The sequence below is a fragment of the Moschus berezovskii genome, chromosome X, assembly GCF_049115385.1.
Source record: "Moschus berezovskii isolate FMDL1 chromosome X, NW_MosBer_1.0, whole genome shotgun sequence".
NCBI classification, from domain to species: domain Eukaryota; kingdom Metazoa; phylum Chordata; class Mammalia; order Artiodactyla; family Moschidae; genus Moschus; species Moschus berezovskii.
The window spans coordinates 6,572,054-6,590,775 of NC_142488.1; the positions used below are offsets into that span (position 1 = coordinate 6,572,054).

At 46.2% G+C, this 18,722-nt stretch overlaps 1 long non-coding RNA gene across 2 annotated transcripts in view; it reads left to right on the top strand.

The window, feature by feature from the left end:
* LOC129564346 (uncharacterized) overlaps positions 1 to 18,722 on the top strand; it is a 193,649-nt gene that overhangs the window by 36,382 nt on the left and 138,545 nt on the right. The window lies entirely within an intron of this gene.

Here is an 18,722-nt window from a genome sequence, read left to right on the forward strand (position 1 = left end):
TGAGATGTCACGGATGCCAAGCCTAGCTTCTCAAGCCGTGTCTTAAATCATGAAACGCAGCTCGGGGACTTGAGTATAGATGGCCTGTCTCAGCAGAATGAGCTTTGGCAAACAAGGGAACGCTCAAGAGTCAGTAACTGCTCAAGTGCCTTCTCCTGACTCTGGAGGCTGTCAGATCCTGGCATTAATGGGAAACCACTGTGTCTCTCTCTCCTGCCCTAATACCGTGTATGGTTTTTCACGTGGTCTCTCTGTCTCACCCTCTCGCTTTCCTAGTGCGTGTAGATTTGCAGAGTTCTCTAGGGAACACCCGCAAATCCTTGGGCTGCCGTCTGTGGGGTCACGTAGAGTCGGAAACGACTGAGCGACTGAACTGAACTGAACAGAGTAAAGCGTGCAAAGGCATCTCACTTCCATCAAGGTTAGAGACCTTCCATCGAGGTTAGAGACCTTCCATCGAGGTCCACAGAAGTTTCAGAGTGAGGGTGTGGTAATTTGGTGAGGGCGTGGTGGAACACACCCGGGGTTGATGTCCTCAGCCTCCTGCAGGACGATCCTGCTGTTCCCGCTCTCAAAAATACAGCAAGGCAAGGGGAGGGCCATAAAAAGTGCAGCGTACTGTGTATAAATAAGCTACACAGAGATATTGTCCAGCACAAGAAATATAGCTAATATTTTTTTTAATAGCTATAAATGGAGTATGGGCTTGCATGGTGGCTCAGATGGTAAAGAATCTGCCTGCAACGCAGGAGACCCAGGTTCGATCCCTAGGTTGGAAAGATTTCCTGGAGGGGAGAGTATCACTACCCACTCCAGTATTCTTGCCTGGAAAATCCCACGGACAGAGGAGCCTGGTGGTCTACAGTCCATGGGGTCGCAAAGAGCTGGGCACAACAGAAGTGACTTAACACACACACATAGCCCTGACATGGCCCATCAAGGCTGCGCAATCAAATTTTCTGTATTTTCCGGCACACAAGTGCCTGAATACAATGTGAATGGTTATTAGAGTTTTTAAACCAGATTTTAACAGGGGAAAATATTTGGGGCAAACACTTCACTCATTTTATGAGACAGGAATAGATAACAGTTTGGGGCAAACACCTCCCTCATTTTATGAGACAGGAATAGATAACAGTTTGGGGCAAACACCTCCCTCATTTTATGAGACAGGAATAGATAACAGTTTCGGGAATTGATTGATCCAGTCAAGAAGCATAGAAGAGTTGGAGAAAGGCAACAGTCTGTCGAAAGTCAGAGTGAGAAGTGTAACATCAACAACATTGTTGTTAGTCTGAGTTTTTTTTTTTTAAATAAGTAGGCCAGCTCTGCGCAGAGGTTTCCCTTCTTGGTGTTCTCGTGTGATGCCCATAAACCCTGTGTAAAGTACAGTTACATACAATAATTATACTCATGCTAGAGCGTACAGAGTGTCCCTGAGGGGGCGGCTTTGCATAAAGCCAGGCTTTGAACGCAGACGTAACGCGTGTTCTGCTTCACCCTGGCTACCAAGTTCTAAAAGCCGTGGAGATCTTCCCGCATCTATGCATGGCCTTTAGGGAGGTCGTGAGCATCTGCAAACTGCACGTGCCTGTCCTATGGCTGCATTTTTCTCAGGGAAGACACCTCAATATTTCAAATTTCTCGAAGGTTTTATAAGCCGTATGAGCCACCTAAGAGAAAAAGCAGAGGAAATGGAAAACTTGTAAAACTTAGCAGAGAGGCAGTTTCCCGTCTTTCCCGTTTAAAAGATGTACTCTCAGAGAATGACCTTCAGAAAGCTGCTTTTTTTTTTTCACACTAGTAGCCTATTGATTTTATTTTTTTTCTTAATGATGGCTATGGAGATAATGGTAATTAAATGTGGTGGTGTTTCTTTACCATATGAATGATTTCTTTCTCTTGTGTAGTCATGTGAGTGATTTATAAATTGTATAGCATTTCCAGCAGTCGAATATTAGATACCAGTTTGTCCTGATGGAGATCACTGGTGATGTTCCTTTCTTTCTCTCCAAAGCCAACCCTGAATACTAAAGAGCATCTCTGAGCATCTGTGATGGACTTAGCGTGTGAGCACGTGTCTGACTTTCTGTAACCCCAGAGACTGTAGCCCACGAGGCTCCTCTGTCCATGGGAGTCTGCAGGCAAGGATACTGGAGTGGGTCGCAATGCACTCCTCCAGGGGATCTTCCCCACCCAGGATCGAACCCCGAGTTTCTTACGTCTCCTGCATTGGCAGGCGGGTTCTTCACTACTAGTGGCCCCAGGAAGCCCGTGATGGACTTGGAGATGGTTTTATTCGGGAGAGATGCTACTGGGCTGTGTTCTGAAAAAACGGCACCAGCGGCTCACGTAGATAATCCTTTACAGAGTGCGCCCCCTGGTGCTGGACACCTTGGAATTGCACGTCTTTCTGCCATTACCCCGTTTCTATGAGCAGAAATGGAACACGGTGTTAGGGCCAGAATCTAAGAATAGACAGACTCGGGAATAAGAAGCTAAAGCCTGGCCCCGCGTCACATGGAAGCCGGACGATACCCCGGTGTCAGAGAAGAAGATAAATCAATGACTGAGAACTAAGGAGCCCTGAGGCTGGGAAAGACTCTGATGCTGGGAAAGGTTGAGGGTGGGAGGAGACGGGGACGACAGAGGATGAGATGGCTGGATGGCATCACCGACTCTGTGGACATGAGTTTGAGTGAACTCCGGGAGTTGGTGATGGACGGGGAGGCCTGGCGTGCTGTAGTTCATGGGGTCGCGGAGAGTCGGACACGACTGAGCAACTGAACTGAACTGAACTGAGGCTGGGAAGATTTGCTGCTGTCCTTCAGGGTATGGCTTGTCATTCGGTCGCTCAGTTGTGTCCAACTCTTTGCCACCCCATGGACTGCAGCCCGCCAGGCCTCGAAACGGGGAGGTGAGGAAACCGCGGAAAGCGGCCATTGGTCTTGCCAGTGTCTCCTGCAGGGGCAAGCCTCGGGCAAGGGGGTGTGTTAATTCCTTCCTTCCTGCCGTCCCCAGGGGGACAGGGCTCTGAACAAAGGTGCTTGCTTTAGTTTAGGGGCCAGGCAGAGGGGCAGGATGCTCTGAGGCAGGCCGTTTATGTACAAAAAGCAACAAAAAGTCAAGGAAAGGGTTCCAACAGGGACTCAGAACTCACCTTTCCCTGCAGCAAGATGACCTGGGTCCCGGAAAGCCCGACTCAAGGCGGGAAGGTCTTGTTTCAGAAAGAGGAATCCCCCGTCGCCCAGGACCCCCGAGAGTGGGCTCTCGTCTAACCCTCGGAAATGAATTGTCTGAGGAGACACACACATGCTGATCATCCTTGTTTAATGATATGGGCAAGAAAGGAATGGACTTGGGAGATGCGAGCTACAGCGAGAAGTGAGGCTTTCATGATAGTCTTTGCAAGATCAGCTGCCTGGTGGGAGGCTCACCCAGAGTCGTTACAATGGGGGTTTTTATCCACTTGGCACGCAAAGTCCCTCCCGAATTTTTTTATTGGGATGCCACAGGGTTAGCAATCTCCCCGAGAGGGTCACCTGGATTTTTTTTTTTTTTACTCTCCCTGAGCCCTTCTCGTTTTTTTATGTTTTGAATTTACCCGTAGAATGAAAATCCTCGGCATTTCACTCTCTCCCTTGGTCTGGCTTTTCCTGTGCAAGGATCCTAAAAGGCTGTTCCATCAGCAGGCTGTCCCTCTAGGCTGGTTGTCCCTGAAAAAGGACCCCTTGATGTTTTTTGGTGTCACTTGATAACGGTGGCTGATACTGCGTTCTCCAAGGAAGAGGTGCCTCAAGGCTGCACGCACCAGTCGGGGCTCTGGCCTCGGTGAGGAGGATGTGTGTGGCTCCATCAGGGAAGCCAAGCGACCGGCAGAGGTGACCCCTGAGGTTCAGAGGTCGGACGGTAGACGTATGGGGGGTGTGTAGTGTGAGATGTGCTGCTGGGAGCCGAGGTTTCACCTCCTGACTTAGTGCTGAATTCCCCTCCTGGAGCAGAAGCCAGGTTCTAGAAGAGACGGACTCGATCCCTAAACAGGGACGGAGAACAGAGGTGGACTGGGCTGCCCCTTCCGGGTGCCCAGCGTGGGTGGGTGGGTGCGTGGGGCACGGTTAGAGTAAGGTATAGTTCGGGCCGAGGCAGAAAAGGAGGAGAGACAACCTCGGTGGAGGTAAGTGACCTTTATTCAGGCAGGGAGGGGCGACAGTCAGCCTGACGAGAGGGATGGGGAGGGCTTCGTGTTCAAAGGGAGGTTTGTGGAAGCGATACGGGAAACGGTAGGCAAGCAGGACGTTTTGGGTAATCTTTCTTTGAGATGGCATTTGTCGTTGAACAGGGGGTGGGACGTTTCTGGGCCGGCGGTGATAAGTCCCAGGTAGATGCATCAGGGCAGGACTTAAAGTTGGGTTTGGTTTTCCCCAAAGTGCGATGACGCAGCAAGGGCCTTTGAGACCCTTGTTTTCTTTTCTAGGTCCAGGGACTCGGTCAGTTAGGAGTTGCTTCAGCTGCAGGGCGTCCCTCTGCCCAAGGCTTTGTCTCTGCTGGGGTGACCCGCATCTAAAGAGCACTTGTGGTTGGGGGAGGCACAGCCCTGCCATGCAGCCAGCGTGAAGCAGGAGACAGACGACTCTCAAAGGCTCCCTGCTCTCCAGTTGCCTCCCCGATTCCCTCAGGCTGGGCCAGAGCGCAGTCTGTTCAGCCTTCCCCATGGACCATCCTTCCTGGGTCTTCTCCCTCCCTTCCACCCATGTTGATAGAAGTCTTTCGGATACTCATCTATTTTTTTTTTTAATTATCAACTGGATAGACAAAATATCTATGTTTAAATTTAATATCTTGACATTTTAATTCTTAATTTCTTATCCCCCCCCCTTCGGAATTGAATTATGCTTACTCAGAGTACACTAGATTTGTGGAATTATTTTATGTACCATCAATAGAATGTTGGGGTAAACCTGTAACTTTAGAGAAACCGATATCCTGGTGGCTCAGATAGTTAAGAATCTGCCTGCAACCCAGGGTGCGATCCCTGGGTTGGGAAGATCCCCTGCAGGAGGAAATGGCAACTCACTCCAGTATTCTTGCCTGGAGACTCCCATGGACAGAGGAGCCTGGTGGGCTACAGTCCATAGGGTCGCAAAGAGTGGGATACGACTGAGCGACTAACATTTTCACTTTCTTTTCAAACTGACATTTTAAAGCATAAGCAAATATGCAGAAATACGCTATGATGAATACACTATGATGTATTTTAATTTATTCTCTGACTGGGATTCATTTCATCATTGCAAAATGAAGAGACGTGGCATGTGGTGGTGAACTTTAGTTTGTATTTTTTATTGCTTTAAAGTAGATTTATGTCTGTCTTTTATATATGGTTGGCAGACAGCTCCCCTTTGTGGAAATTTTTTTATCATGTGGTTTAATATTTTCTTTTGGAGAAGAAACTAAAGATTTATTTTTGCCCATTGTCTGTAATCTGAACGAATGTTCCAAACAAAGTATGATTTCAAAATGAAATCTCCTAGCCGACTTTTAACTACCTGATACTTTACTACGTAACCAAACCAAATGTGACACGGGAAATTGATCTGGCTGAAAATGTAGCCTCTGAAATAGAGAACATTCCTTGTTCCTGCAGGGGGCGCTGTGTCACAGTATAAAAGACCCATCTCTGCTTAGATAGCTAGGCTTTGCCCTACCCTCTGGTAGTTTAATACCGGGCTTCTTAACTTAATTAAATAACGTTATTTTTCTTACTGTGGTAACAGGCACGTTTGTTTGTGGAAATTACACTAGCAGCTGATCTCAGTTCTTTATTAAAAAAGGATATATGTATATGTATGGCTGAGTCACTTCTCTGTATTCAGCTTGAAACACTCACAAAATTGTTAATTGGCTATATACCCCAATAGAAAAGAAAAAATTTATAATAAAAGTAAAGAGCAAGTTTCTCCGGAAAAAAAAAAAAGGAATAGTGTGATTGTCAAAAATGTGATGGTTAGATGGAGTTTTGATTTTCTATAATGTTGCTTGTCTCCATTTATTAAATGTTTCAGTGCAGTTCAGTCGCTCAGTCGTGTCCGACTCTTTGTGACCCCACGGACTGCAGCGCGCCAGGCTTCCCTGTCCATCTCTGACTCGCGGAGTTTACTCAAACTCCTGTCCATCGAGTCGGTGATGCCATCCACCCATCTCCTCCTCTGTCGTCCCCTTCTCCTCCCGCCTTCAATCTTCCCCAGCATCAGGCTCTTTTCAAATTAACTGTTTATACTTTGAAAAAAATATATATATAGTTTGAACTTAGAACATCGGTATATATTTTAAAAAAGGAATCCAGATGGTAAAATACTGTTTCAGCTTTCTGGGATTCATTTATTATGATTGTTACAAAATTGACAAGTCAAAAGTGTTAGGGAGTCACGCTCAACGTCGGTAAATTGCTGGTCTCTAGAGGAAGATGCTGGAGAGGGCGCCTTGGTGCTCCTGTGGTTCTCAGGGAGTCGCTCCATTTCCCCTGTGTGTCAGGCATTAGGGCTTTTCTCCAATCTGCTGGAAGACTCAATGTCTTGGCAAGTGCTTCTCTCTGTAGCACCTCAGAGGACTGAGGAACTTAATCCTACGCCTGAAGCCTTGGAGTCTGTCCCTTTGGCAAGACCAAAGTGGGAATATTGTTACCGGCTTGAATTTCCACTTCAAGAGAAAAAAGAATGCTTGTCTGTTTTCAGCCTCCCGTGCTGAGATTCAAATGCAGATCTGACTTGGCCTGCCCGACCACAGTGACGGGAGCTGAGTTTCCGAGAACTGGGCGGAGGCCCTCATTTTATCTCCCTTTTTTCATTTTTTTTTCTCCATTTAATCTTCTTCTCTTTTTTTTCAGACCTGCCTCAATATATAGAACTCACGGTTCCCTGGTGGCTCAGCAGGAAAAGAATCAGCCTGCAATGCAGGAGACCTGGGTCTTGATCCCTGGGTTGGGAAAATCCCCTGGAGGAGGGCATGGCAACACACTCCAGTATTCTTGCCTGGAGAATCCCATGGACAGAGAGGAGCCGGGCGTGCTGCAGTCCATGGGATCATAAAGAGTAGGACATGACTGAGCGATTGAACAGAACACGAGACAAGTATCCACTGAGCCTTGTTAGGGCCGGATCTTTTTTTTTTTTTTTTTTTACTTATTTACTGTTTTATTTTTGGCTGGGTCTTGGGTGGCGTGCACAGGCTCCCTCTAGTTTCAGCGAGTAGGGTCTATCCTCTGGTTGTGGTGAGCAGGCTTCTGATGGCAGAGGCTTCCCTTCTTGTGGAGCACAGGTTTCCGCGGTTGCGTTTCTCAGGCCCTAGAGTGCGGGCCTCAGTTGTGGCTCAGCATGGCCTTAGTAGCCCCGAGGCATGTGGGATCTTCCCAGACCAGGGATGGAACCAGCGTCCCCTGCATTACAAGGCAGACTGCCAACCACTGGACCAGCAGGGAAGCCCGCTTTGACGTTCCTCATCTTGGCACAGTAGACGTTTACAAGCCAGTCGTTGTGTGGAATGCCCCAGAGTTTACCTGGGATTTCCTCGTGAACCTGTGCGGGCTGCCCGTCTTTGCCGGAAGGGTGACACAGAAGTGATGCTGTGTTCTTTTCATCGTATTCGCTCGCAGACCATAGTGTTTGGCGCGTTCCCATAGCTGCTGGCGATTTGACAAAGTGAAAGTGAAAGGCACTCAGTCGTGTCCGACTTTTTGCGACCCCCACGAACTGTACACTCCATGGAATTCTCCAGGCGAGAATACTGGAGTGATACTGGAGTGGGTAGCTTTTTCCCTTCTCCAGGGCATCTTCGCACCCCAGGGATCAAACCCAGGTCTCCCACATTGCCGGTGGATTCTTTACCAGCTGAGCCACCGGGGAAGCCCACGAATGCTGGAGTGGGTAGCCTATCCCTTCTCCAGCGGATCTTCTAGACCCAGGGGTGGAAACGGGGTCTCCTGCGTTGGAGGTGGATTCTTTACCAACTGAGCTAAGGTGGTCCTCAGTTTTAGCACTTTAATTTTTAAAGGATGCTCAGCCAGCAGATTAGATTTTTGTGATGAAATCATGCTGTGAGAGTTGTGGAGATGAGAAGCAGCAGTTCCTTCCTTTGACAAGGACCCTGATATCTAGAAGGCAGAATGAGTGCTTACCCGTTTGTTTTGTTCACTTCACTTTTAATCTTGTCCTTGTGGCTTATTAAAAGAAACTGAACAGAGGTTGAATGTTTCTGATTTCATTTCACTTAAGGTTTGAATCTTTTTTTTTTCTGGAAAATTCATCAAACTGAGATGTTTTTGGAGTAAGAACTTCCTAAGTGCTCCTTTAGGAAACTAGGAAATCATAATTTGGGAAAGGGGATTTAAAGAATTTTACTGTCCAGAAGACTATTTCCTATTCCGTGTCTAGTTTGCTTGTATTTCTGTACAGACCCTCAGAATACATAATATTTAAAGAATATATTTTCTCATGTTTTAGACCTTATTTATTGAGAAAGGATAAATGCTGAAAGTAAACCGTGGTTTCTCACCTTTAGCATTATGGTCATTTGGGCTAGATAATTGTGGTTTTTTATTTATTTTTTTATCGGATTTTAGTTGCTTTACAGTGTTCTGTTAGTTTCTGCTGTACAGCGGAGTGAATCAGCTATTTGTACACACATATCCGCTCTCTTTTTTTGGATTTCCTTCCCACTGAGGTCACCCCAGGGCACTGAGTAGAGGCCCCCGAGCTACACAGTGGGTTCTCATAGTTACCTATTTTATGTGTGTGTGTCTGAGTCTGCAACCCCATGGACTGCAGCCCACCAGGTCCGTGGATTTCCCAGGCAGGAATTCTGAAGGGAGTTGCCATTTCCTCCTCCAGGGGATCTTCCTGGACCGGGGCTCTGTTTTTAACACATGGCATCAATAGCGTGTGTATGTCAGTCCCATCTCCCGTTTCACCCTATCAGCAGCCCTCCCCACCTCGGTATCCATGCGTTTGTTCACTGCAATCTGCTTCTCGATTTCTTTGGCTGTGTGTCTGTAGTGGGTCCGCTCTCTGAATTACAGACCATTTAGCAGTTTCCCTGGCCCCTGCCCACTAGATCCAGAGGTTCCTCCCAGTTCTGACAACCAGAAATATCTCCAAATACTGCAAACGGTCCCTTTCTAGGTAACAGAAGCATGGACAAACAAACTCGCCTCTGCTTAAGAACTCCTGAAGCAGATCATATAATTGTTATGTAATTTTTAAACTTTCTCATATAGAAACTGTGGGTGGAATTATAGACTTATAATTCAGGTTTTTATTCAAGTAGAATTTTCAGCATTTCCATTATTGAGTGTAGGGAATTTTAAGTATAAGTTTCAAGAAGAAAGTAGACCAGATAAGGTTGAATTTTAAGTGTTTCTAGAGATATATCTTTGCAATATAATATCAATATATATTAAACTATAATATCTATATAAAATATTAAAGTGAATATATATTAAAATTAATGTGTGTTCTCAAGGCGGGCTCAGTTGCTCAGTTGTGTCTGATTCTCTGCGACCCCATGAATTATAGCCCGCCAGGTTCCTCTGTCCGTGGGATTCTTTAGGCAAGAATACTGGAGTGGGTTGCCATGCCCTCCTCCAGGGGATCTTCCTGATCCAGTGATTGAACTCATGTCTGCCTGCATCTCCTGTACTGTAGGCAGATTCCCTACCCACTGAGCCACAGCAAGGTCTGCAGCATTAAAATTAGTATATGTTAAAGTATCAACATATATTAAAACATTACAATTTTAAGTATTTCTGGAGATAGGTTTTTGCCCCATAATATATATTAAAATAGGTGCTGTGGGGAGGACATTTATTTTTTGCTAAATTTTGTCAGCGTTTAGACAGCAAATTCACCTTTTTCACATCAGTTTCGCCAGTTTGGGTTTCCCTGACTAGACTTTGATAGAATTTCTTGTCCCACAGAAGGAGGAATTCTCCGCTGCTGCGTTCACCGGACTGACTGTGTGCTGGTGCTAACTGCCAAGAAAGCACAGCGCCGAGTCCTGATGAGGGAACTTCGGTGGGAATGTTTCCACCCGGGGCGCTTCACCGTCAAATCGAGACCTGCTGTAATTGCTTTTCAGTGGTGCCAAGTTTTAGTTCTTTTTCGGTCCTTTTCTGTCAGATTGCCGCCGGGAGGACTGAATTGGAAGGACCTGCACATAATTTGAACTGGGTGTGTGTTCGCTACAAAAATCCTCTTGGCAGACGAAAGACTTTTTACTGCCTTCACTGTGTGCTGTAGGAAGGCATGAACAAATACTTTCCCACAGTATCTCCTGAGTCTTTGGACAGGTCAGACATGAAGCTTGAGTAGCCACAGGTGCCCAGAGAAGGAATGCAAAAATTTTTCTGATGTGTTGTTTGCCCGTTATGTGAATATTTGCTTTATTACAGCTATTGAAATACCTTCGCACATATTTTCTGGCACAGCGAGCATTTATTTTGGAAACATTTACTTGGCTTTGAAGGTTGCTCTTACTCAATTGTTTGCTCAATAGAGGGGAAAAAAAAAAAATGGGAAATGCTTTCGACTTAGTTGTTACCTGTGGGTCCTCTAGTCCCCTCATGAATAAATCTTTGGGGTTAGGCTAGTGTTAAAATGGTTCAGGAGTCAAACGCCTGAAGAAGTGAGACAGAAGCCAATCTGATGGCTCCAGGAAGATGTCAACTCGGTAGAGACTTAAGAATTTAAAAAAAAAAAAAAAGCAGAAGAGCCGCAAAGTTGAAAACGGGAGAAAAAGCACAGGCAGATATGACAGTAATGGCAATTAGCAACAGAGGGAGCTTCACGGGGACAAGGGATTTCACTTTGTTCTAAGATTCCTTGTGTTCACGGTTCCTTCCTCGGGTGTCAGAGAGGATCATGGAAATTGAGTAGGTAAAGAGGATGAGGCTGGCTTTGGGTGAATTGAACGCACCTTTCCACTAAACTGGATTTATGAACGAAGGAGAATACATGCGTCGACTGGAAAAAAAAAACGCACAGTGTGAGAGTTGTGAGTTAGGTTTTATTGGAGCAAAATGAGGACTGTGGCCTGGGATACAGCCTCTCAGGTAGCTCTGAGGAGCTGCTCCCGAGAGGGCAGGCGGAGGTCACTGTGTATCTTGGCAGAATGTGGTTTTGGTGAAGGGGGATTTGTGTAATGAAGCGCACACGTTTGGCAGAAGGTGGTGGCCGGTCACAGAGGGTTGCTGGTAGCCACAAGGAGCTGCTAACTCCGCCAGTGAGTTTAGGGCCTTTCTAGAGCTGAGACGACTGGGCACGTTAAGCCTTTTCCTTCGGACTTCCCTGGTGGTACAGTGGTGAAGACTCTGCACTTGCGCAGCAGGGGACATGCCTTCTGTCCCTGGTTGGGAAACTAAGGTCCCATATGCCACACGGTCAAAAGAAATCAATAAATACCAGGAACAAAGCTTCATTATAGAAACTAGGTAGCCACTGAAAGATCTGTTCACCGAGCGGCAGTGGGGACGCAGACATCGAAAACAGACTTACGGACAAAGAGGCAGGTAAAGGGAAACTGTTAGTCGCTCAGTCGTGTCCGACTCTTTGTGACCCCGTGGACTGCAGCCCTCCAGGCTCTTCTGTCCGTGGGATTCTCCAGTCAAGAATCCTGGAGTGGGTTTCCACTTCCTCAAGAGGGAGAGGGTGCGATAAATAGAGTAGAATGGATGCATGTACACTAAGATATGTGAATAGAGAGCCAATGGGACTTTGCTCTCTGACTCAGGAACTCAAACTGGGCTCTGTAATAATTCTAATTAGAGTTCTAATTCTCTGTGCGTCCTAAGTCGCTCCAGTCGTGTCTGACTCTCTGCGACCCTGTGGACTGTAGCCCTCCAGGCTCCTCTGTCCCTGGGATTCTCCAGCCAGGAATGCTAGAGTGGGTTTCCCTTCCCGTCTCCACTAATTCTCTATAATAATCTGTAATAATTCCCACCCTAGAGGGGTGGGAATGGGCGGGAGGTGGGAGGGACATTCAAGAGGGAGGGGACATATGTACACCTCTGGTTAATTCATGTTGATGTATGACTGAAACCAAACCAATATTGTAAAGCCATCATCAATCAATTAAAAATAAATGCATTTTAAAAGTATTAATAAAAACAAATACTTAACAGGACAAAAATTAAAAAAAAAAAAAAGAAACTAGGTATCCCGGCCCAGTCCCCAACATGTTTAAAAAAAGAAAAAATGTTTTCCTGAAAATATCTAACTATCTGCAGACCTGGTCTGCCAGTCTTTCCAGACCTCAGATGGCTCAGTTCCTGACCTCCACCCTGAACTCCTTTCAGCGGGGCATGGAGGTGACTGCAGTGGCCAGGGACCTCATCCTAAAAGAAGCAGACGACAAGGGCTGGTTTTCAGTTGGCAGTCCTAAAGACAAGAGCACAATGTTTTTAACCTGGGTCTCCTGCATCGCAGGCAGACGCTTTACCATCTGAGCCACCAGGGAAGCTGCTGCCGCTGCTGCTAAGTCACTTCAGTCGTGTCCGACTCTGTGCGACCCCACAGACGGCAGCCCACCAGGCTCTCCCGTCCCTGGGATTCTCCAGGCAAGAACACTGGAGTGGGTTGCCATTTCCTTCTCCAACCAGGGAAGCTAACATGTATTTATTCATTTGGCTTTGTGAGGTCTTTGCTGTAGCCTGCAGGGTGTTAAGTTGCTACACATGGGGTCTAGTGTAGGGATCGAACCCAGGCCACGTGCATTGGGAGCTTGGGGTGTTAGCCACTGGACTGCCAGGGAGGTCCCCCACATCAGTTTGATCATGGGATCCCATGGAATGTCTTGGCTAAAGGAAAAGAAACGGTCATTCAGCGGATGCTATCAGTCAAGAAGACTTGGTGAGCTGAGGTGAGCTGACTCATTAGAAAAGACCCTGATGCTGGGAAAGATCGAAGGGAGGAGGAGAAGGGGATGACAGAGGATGAGATGGTTCGATGGCATCACCGACTCCATGGACATGAGTTTGAGCAAACTTCGAGAGTTGGTGAAGGACAGGGAAGCCTGGCGTGCTGCAGTCCATGGGGTCGCAGGGAGCCGGAACACGACAGAGCCACTGAGTAATAGTGACCAGCTCACTCTAGAAAGGACTCATTTCTTTGATCCTGAGGAGGGAAAATCCTTTGATGGGTAATAACCAAATAGCACCTCATAAACTACAAAACGCACGATCCTTTTATGTCTACTTATGCATTTCCGGGAACTTTGCGCATGGAAAGCTCTTAATAAACGTACACCGAAATGAACCAATTTACGTTGAAACTGCTGTCTCTAAAGCTCCAGTACTCTTGCCTAGAAAATCCCATGGACGGAGGAGCCTGGTAGGCTGCAGTCCGTGGGGTCGCTAAGGGTCGGACACGACTGAGCAACTTCACTTTCATTTTTCACTTTCACACATTGGAGAATGAAATGGCAACCCACTCCAGTGTTCTTGCCTGGAGAATCCCAGGGACAGGGGAGCCTGGTGGGCTTCGTCTATGGGGTCGCACAGAGTCGGACACGACTGAAGTGACTTAGCAGCAGCAGCAGCAGCAAAGCTCACGGTAGAGCGACAGTTTGGGCTACGAGAGCCCCAGGCGGCATCTGTCATCATGCAGATAAGCATTCCTAATAAAGTTTAAATGCTGGAGGCATTTGCCTTCATTCCAAGCCTTCTGTGAGGGCTCATTCGAGGGTCCGGAGAAGCTGAGACGTCTTGTCAACACCACATCAGTGGGGACACACATGAGTTCCTTCCGCCCTGAAATGTTATCCGTGGCCACGACTGCCCCTGAATAGGAGCTTTTGAAACCCAGGCTTCGAGCTACCCAGTATAGCATCGATACCATCAGAGCTTATTATCGAATTTCCATCCCCCCCAGAAGTGACACCCCCAGGCCAGTCATAACAGCAACAGCCTGTTTCTTGGATGAAGGAGAACACGTTCATTAATCGGAGGTGCAGAGTGCCTTCTGCAAGGGGAACGCGAAATGCCAGTGCTTTCAATTGCATTTAACTTCTCTAATGTGATGATTGAATGTTCTGGCCATTCTGACATATCGAAGTATTCACTTGTGTATTGTGACACTTAAGATTTGAAACGTGTTATCTTTGTTTAACGCCGTTTCACATTAAATAAGTGAAATAGATCAGCCTAACAGTTTATATCTAAGTTTCCTTCAGCTGAATTTCCTTGAATTCTCACAAAACATTTCCCACTAAATTTGTTTTGTCGATGAGTCGCTCACACTCGTGTCCGACTCTTTGCGACCCCATGGACTGCAGCATGGCAGGCCTCCCTGTCCTTTACCATCTCCCAGAGTTCATTCGTATTAACCTGGATAATAAAAATATAACCTATAGGGACTTCCCTGGAGGGGCAGTGGTTAAGATTTTGCCCTCTACTGCAAGGCTTGTGGGTTCAATCCCTGGTCAGGAGCTGAGATCCCACATTCGCCATGGCCAAAAAACCCAAATGGAAAACAGATGCTATTGTAACAGATTCAACAAAGAGTTTAAAAAATGGTCTACATGAAAAAAAAATCTTTAAAAAAAAATCACCTGTATTTCTTGCTGAGGAAATGTACCTGTGTGTGTTACTAAAAACAGAGTCCCTTGGAAAATGTCATTGATTATCCATACAAAGGTAAACGCAGGGGTGGATGAAGGACTTAATGAGAGGAAGAAAAAGTGAAGAATATGAACAGATTGTGTTTCAAAAAGATACAGATAAACAGAAAGATCAGAAAAAGAAGCAGCATTCTAGAGCTCAAAGGTGATGGTCAGAAAGGCTAGAAATGGGTAGAAAGAGAATCAGGGGTTTTCATGTGGGAGACCACTGCTTCCCAAGGTGGGGGTGAAATTTGGAGGGTAGGGGTCATGCTTTTGGAGAAGGGCATGGCAACCCACTCACGTATTCTTGCCTGGAGAGTCCCCATGGACAGAGGAGCCTGGCGGTCCACACTCCACGGGGTCGCAAAGAGTCGGACACGAGTGAAGCGACTTAGCACGCAGCATGTCATGGTTTAGTTGCCACAGGTCTTAGGGGAATTCCACAGCCACTGAGATGCTCCACAGACACGGGCCTCAGACTCATACGACTTCTGAATGACCCATAGGGTCCACTTGTGTATGAGTCTCCAAAACCCACAGCTGGCTTTATGATACGTAGATACCCAAGGCTTGCTGTTTGTGGTTCTGCTCTGTACTGAGGATTGCAGGCCCGCAGCCTGCAGGTGGTTCGAAGAAACATTTTACTTTCTTTTGCTGAGACTGTCCCTGGGCGTCCTTGTGCAGTGCTTAAGAAAAATCTCTCCATTTTTGACAACGCCCCTTGTTATCTGAGTTGTGAGTGGATAACTCGTGTATCAGCTGCTCCTGCTATCATGTATTTACGGTAGATTTATAACGAGGCACCAAACTCATCTGATTTCAGAATGTCAGTGTTTTTCAGAAGTATCATTATTCATTTAACAGCATCTTACTCCTCCTGTATCTAAGTTGTTCTTTAGAAACAGGAACAAGCATACAACCTCATTCTGCATGCTATTGTCGCTGTGCCCAAATATTTACATGTTTAAAAACAAAATCATAACAGATTATAGTATCTTGCTTTCTGCTTTAAATTGCAATGGGCATTGTTTCCTATAAAGCTGATAACAATATCTGTGAAAGTGAAAGTTGCTCGAAAAGTCGAAAGCGAAGTCGCTCAGTTGTGTCCGACTCTTTGCGACCCCGTGGACTGTACAGTTCATGGAATTCTCCAGGGCAGAAGACTGGAGTGGGTAGCCTTTCCCTTCTCCAGGGGATCTTCCCAACCCAGGAATCGAACCCAGGTCTCCTGCATTGCAGGTGGATTCTTTACCAGCTGAGCCACCAGGGAAGCCCAAGAAGACTGGAGTGGGTAGCCTATCCCTTCTCCAGTGGATCTTCCCAACCCAGGGATCGAAGTGGGGTGTGAATTTTATTTCAGGAGAGTTAAGAAAGTGTGATGAAACATTTATGCTACAGAGGAGGGGTGGTCCTGAGAAAAGAAGGATGCAACGAGTTCGTAACTCCAACAGCCTAACACAATCAGCTGTATATTGGAATGAGTTTGTAATGAAAGTCAAAGTGTTAGTCGCTCAGTCGAGTCTGACTCTTTACAACCCCAAGGACTGTAGCCCCCCAGGCTCCTCTGTCCATGGGATTCTCCGGGCAAGAATACTGGAGTGCATTGCCATTTCCTTCTCCAGGGGATCTTCCCAACCCAGGAATCAAACTTGGGTCTTCCACATTGCAGGCTGATTCTTTACTGTTGAGCTACCAGGGAAGCCCTACTTTTCACACAAATATTTAATACACAAAAAACAAGCACAGAAAATAAATACAAAAGTTTGTAATCTTATAGTACAGCACCTTGAAAAGTACAGTACTACCAGCTCTATCGCCACTGGTTTTATATGCGCTTCCAGACATCCTGGGCTTGAAATAAAGATACTGTATTACTGTACTCTATACAATCCTGCCTAAAGGAAATCAACCCTGAATATTCACTGGAAAGACTGATGCTGAAGCTGAAACTCCAGTACTTTGGTCACCTAATGCAAAGAACGGACTCAGTGGAAAAGACCCTGATGCTGGGAAAGATTGAGGGCAGGAGGAGAAGGGGATGACAGAGAATGAGACGGTTGGATGGCATCACCAACTCAATGGACATGGGTTTGGGTGGACTCCAGGAGTTGGTGATGGACAGGGAGGCCTGGTGTGCTGCAGTCCATGGGATTGCAAAGAGTCGGACACGACCGAGCGACTGAACAGCGACAACAGTGAGAATATGGTAACCGTACAGTAAAGCGCAGCCTTTTGTAGAGGATGCTCGCCTGTGACAATGTATGCCAAACGTGTAAACTAACTGATGTGGCTGGACACTCGAGCGCATGTTCGCATCTTTCAAAGATTGCGGCTCGAAGGTTTATATGTAGGGGACTTATTTGATACAGCGTTTTTGGGTTTTTTTTTTGTAATCCTAAGTAAAAATCACCTATTATTTACCAAGCTGTGTCCTGTGGTGTAGAGACAGGTGACTAAGAGTCCTCCTACTTAGGAGGAGTTCACATGTTGTTTCTAGTGAAAATGTGTAAAGACTGATATAGGGGCATACGGTTAGCTTAAATGTTTAAGAGTGGAATTCACATTTGTAAGAAATGTGACGGGTAATGTTGCTAAATGCGCTGATTCTCAAAGGGAGTAAAGAAATAAAGAAATCTTTATAAGTTTCTAAAATCTTCTGACCTAATTTACATTGTTGTTGTTTAGTCACTAAATTATGTCTGACTCTTTGCAACCCCATGGACTGCAGCGTACCGGGCCTCCCTGTCCATCACCAACTCCCGGAGCTTGCTCAAACTCAGGTGCATCAAGTCAGTGATGCCATGCAACCATCTCATCCTCTGTTGTCCCCTTCTCCTCCTGCCTTGTATCCTTCCCAGCATCAGGGTCTTTTCCAGTGAGTTGGCAGTTCACGTCAGGTGGCCAAAGGATTTGGCCAGATTTATATATAATTATACATACGCAGCAGCAGCAGCATACGTATATGTGGGCTTCCCTGGTGGCTCAGCTGGTAGAGAATCCACCTGCAGTGCGGGAGACCTGGGTTCAATCCTTGGGTTGGGAAGATCCCCTGGAGAAGGGAAAGACTACCCACCCCAGTATTCTGGCCTGGAAAATCCCATCGACAGAGGAGCCTGGTGGGCTCTAGTCCATGGGGTCGCAAAGGGTTGGATGCGACTAAGCACACACACACACATACATATATTTACACTTGCTATGTGTCATTATAATAGAAAATGAATCTTTTCCCCCACTTGTTGAAAGATGAAAAACCCTTCACCTTGAAGACATCAGACACCCATCTGTGCTTTCTTCTTGACATTTTTTTATTTTTAATTAAATTCTCCAAGGCATTCAGGATTCAAGTTAGTGTTTGATATGCTGTAAACCTCTGAATCTTTTATTTTACTGAGATAGCTATCCAGTTGTCCTGATAACATTGATTGCACAGTTCTTTCTCTCTTAATAAGATAGTTCTGGGTCATTAATCCTCCTCTCCCTCTCCTGCCAAGGAGTTATGTTTTATGCATTTGACCAGTTTCAACTAAGGAACATACTGATGAAAGCCTGACTAAAGTCCTGACAGTGGAATACGTATGGGCTTGTTGGCATGCTCTGTCTCATTCCCTGGTCATTCACTTTTATTAATGCTTCTTGAATTTGATAGATGAGAAATACCTCATTATATTGGTTAATAATGTTGAGATTAAATTGTTTTAAGTTTAGCTACGTAACCTTGTTAAAAGCTATTTTTCAAAGATTTATTATTTTATTTTCTTATTTTTGGCTGCCCTGGATCTTCAATGCCACGTGGGCTTTTTTTTTTTTTCTCTAGTTTCGGTGAGTCGTGGCTGCTCTCTAGTTGCAGTGTATGAGCTTCTCAGTGCTGTAGCTTCTCTTACCGTGAAGCACAGATTCTAGAGCACAGGCTCAGTACCTTTGGCACACGGCCTTAGTTGCATGTGGGATCTTCCCGGTCAAGGGATTGAACCCGTGTCTCCTGCACTGGGAGGCAGATTCTGAGCCTCCCAGAATTCTGAGCCACCAAGGAAGCCTAGGCACATATTTTTTGCTGTACACAATTTGACAGCACGTTC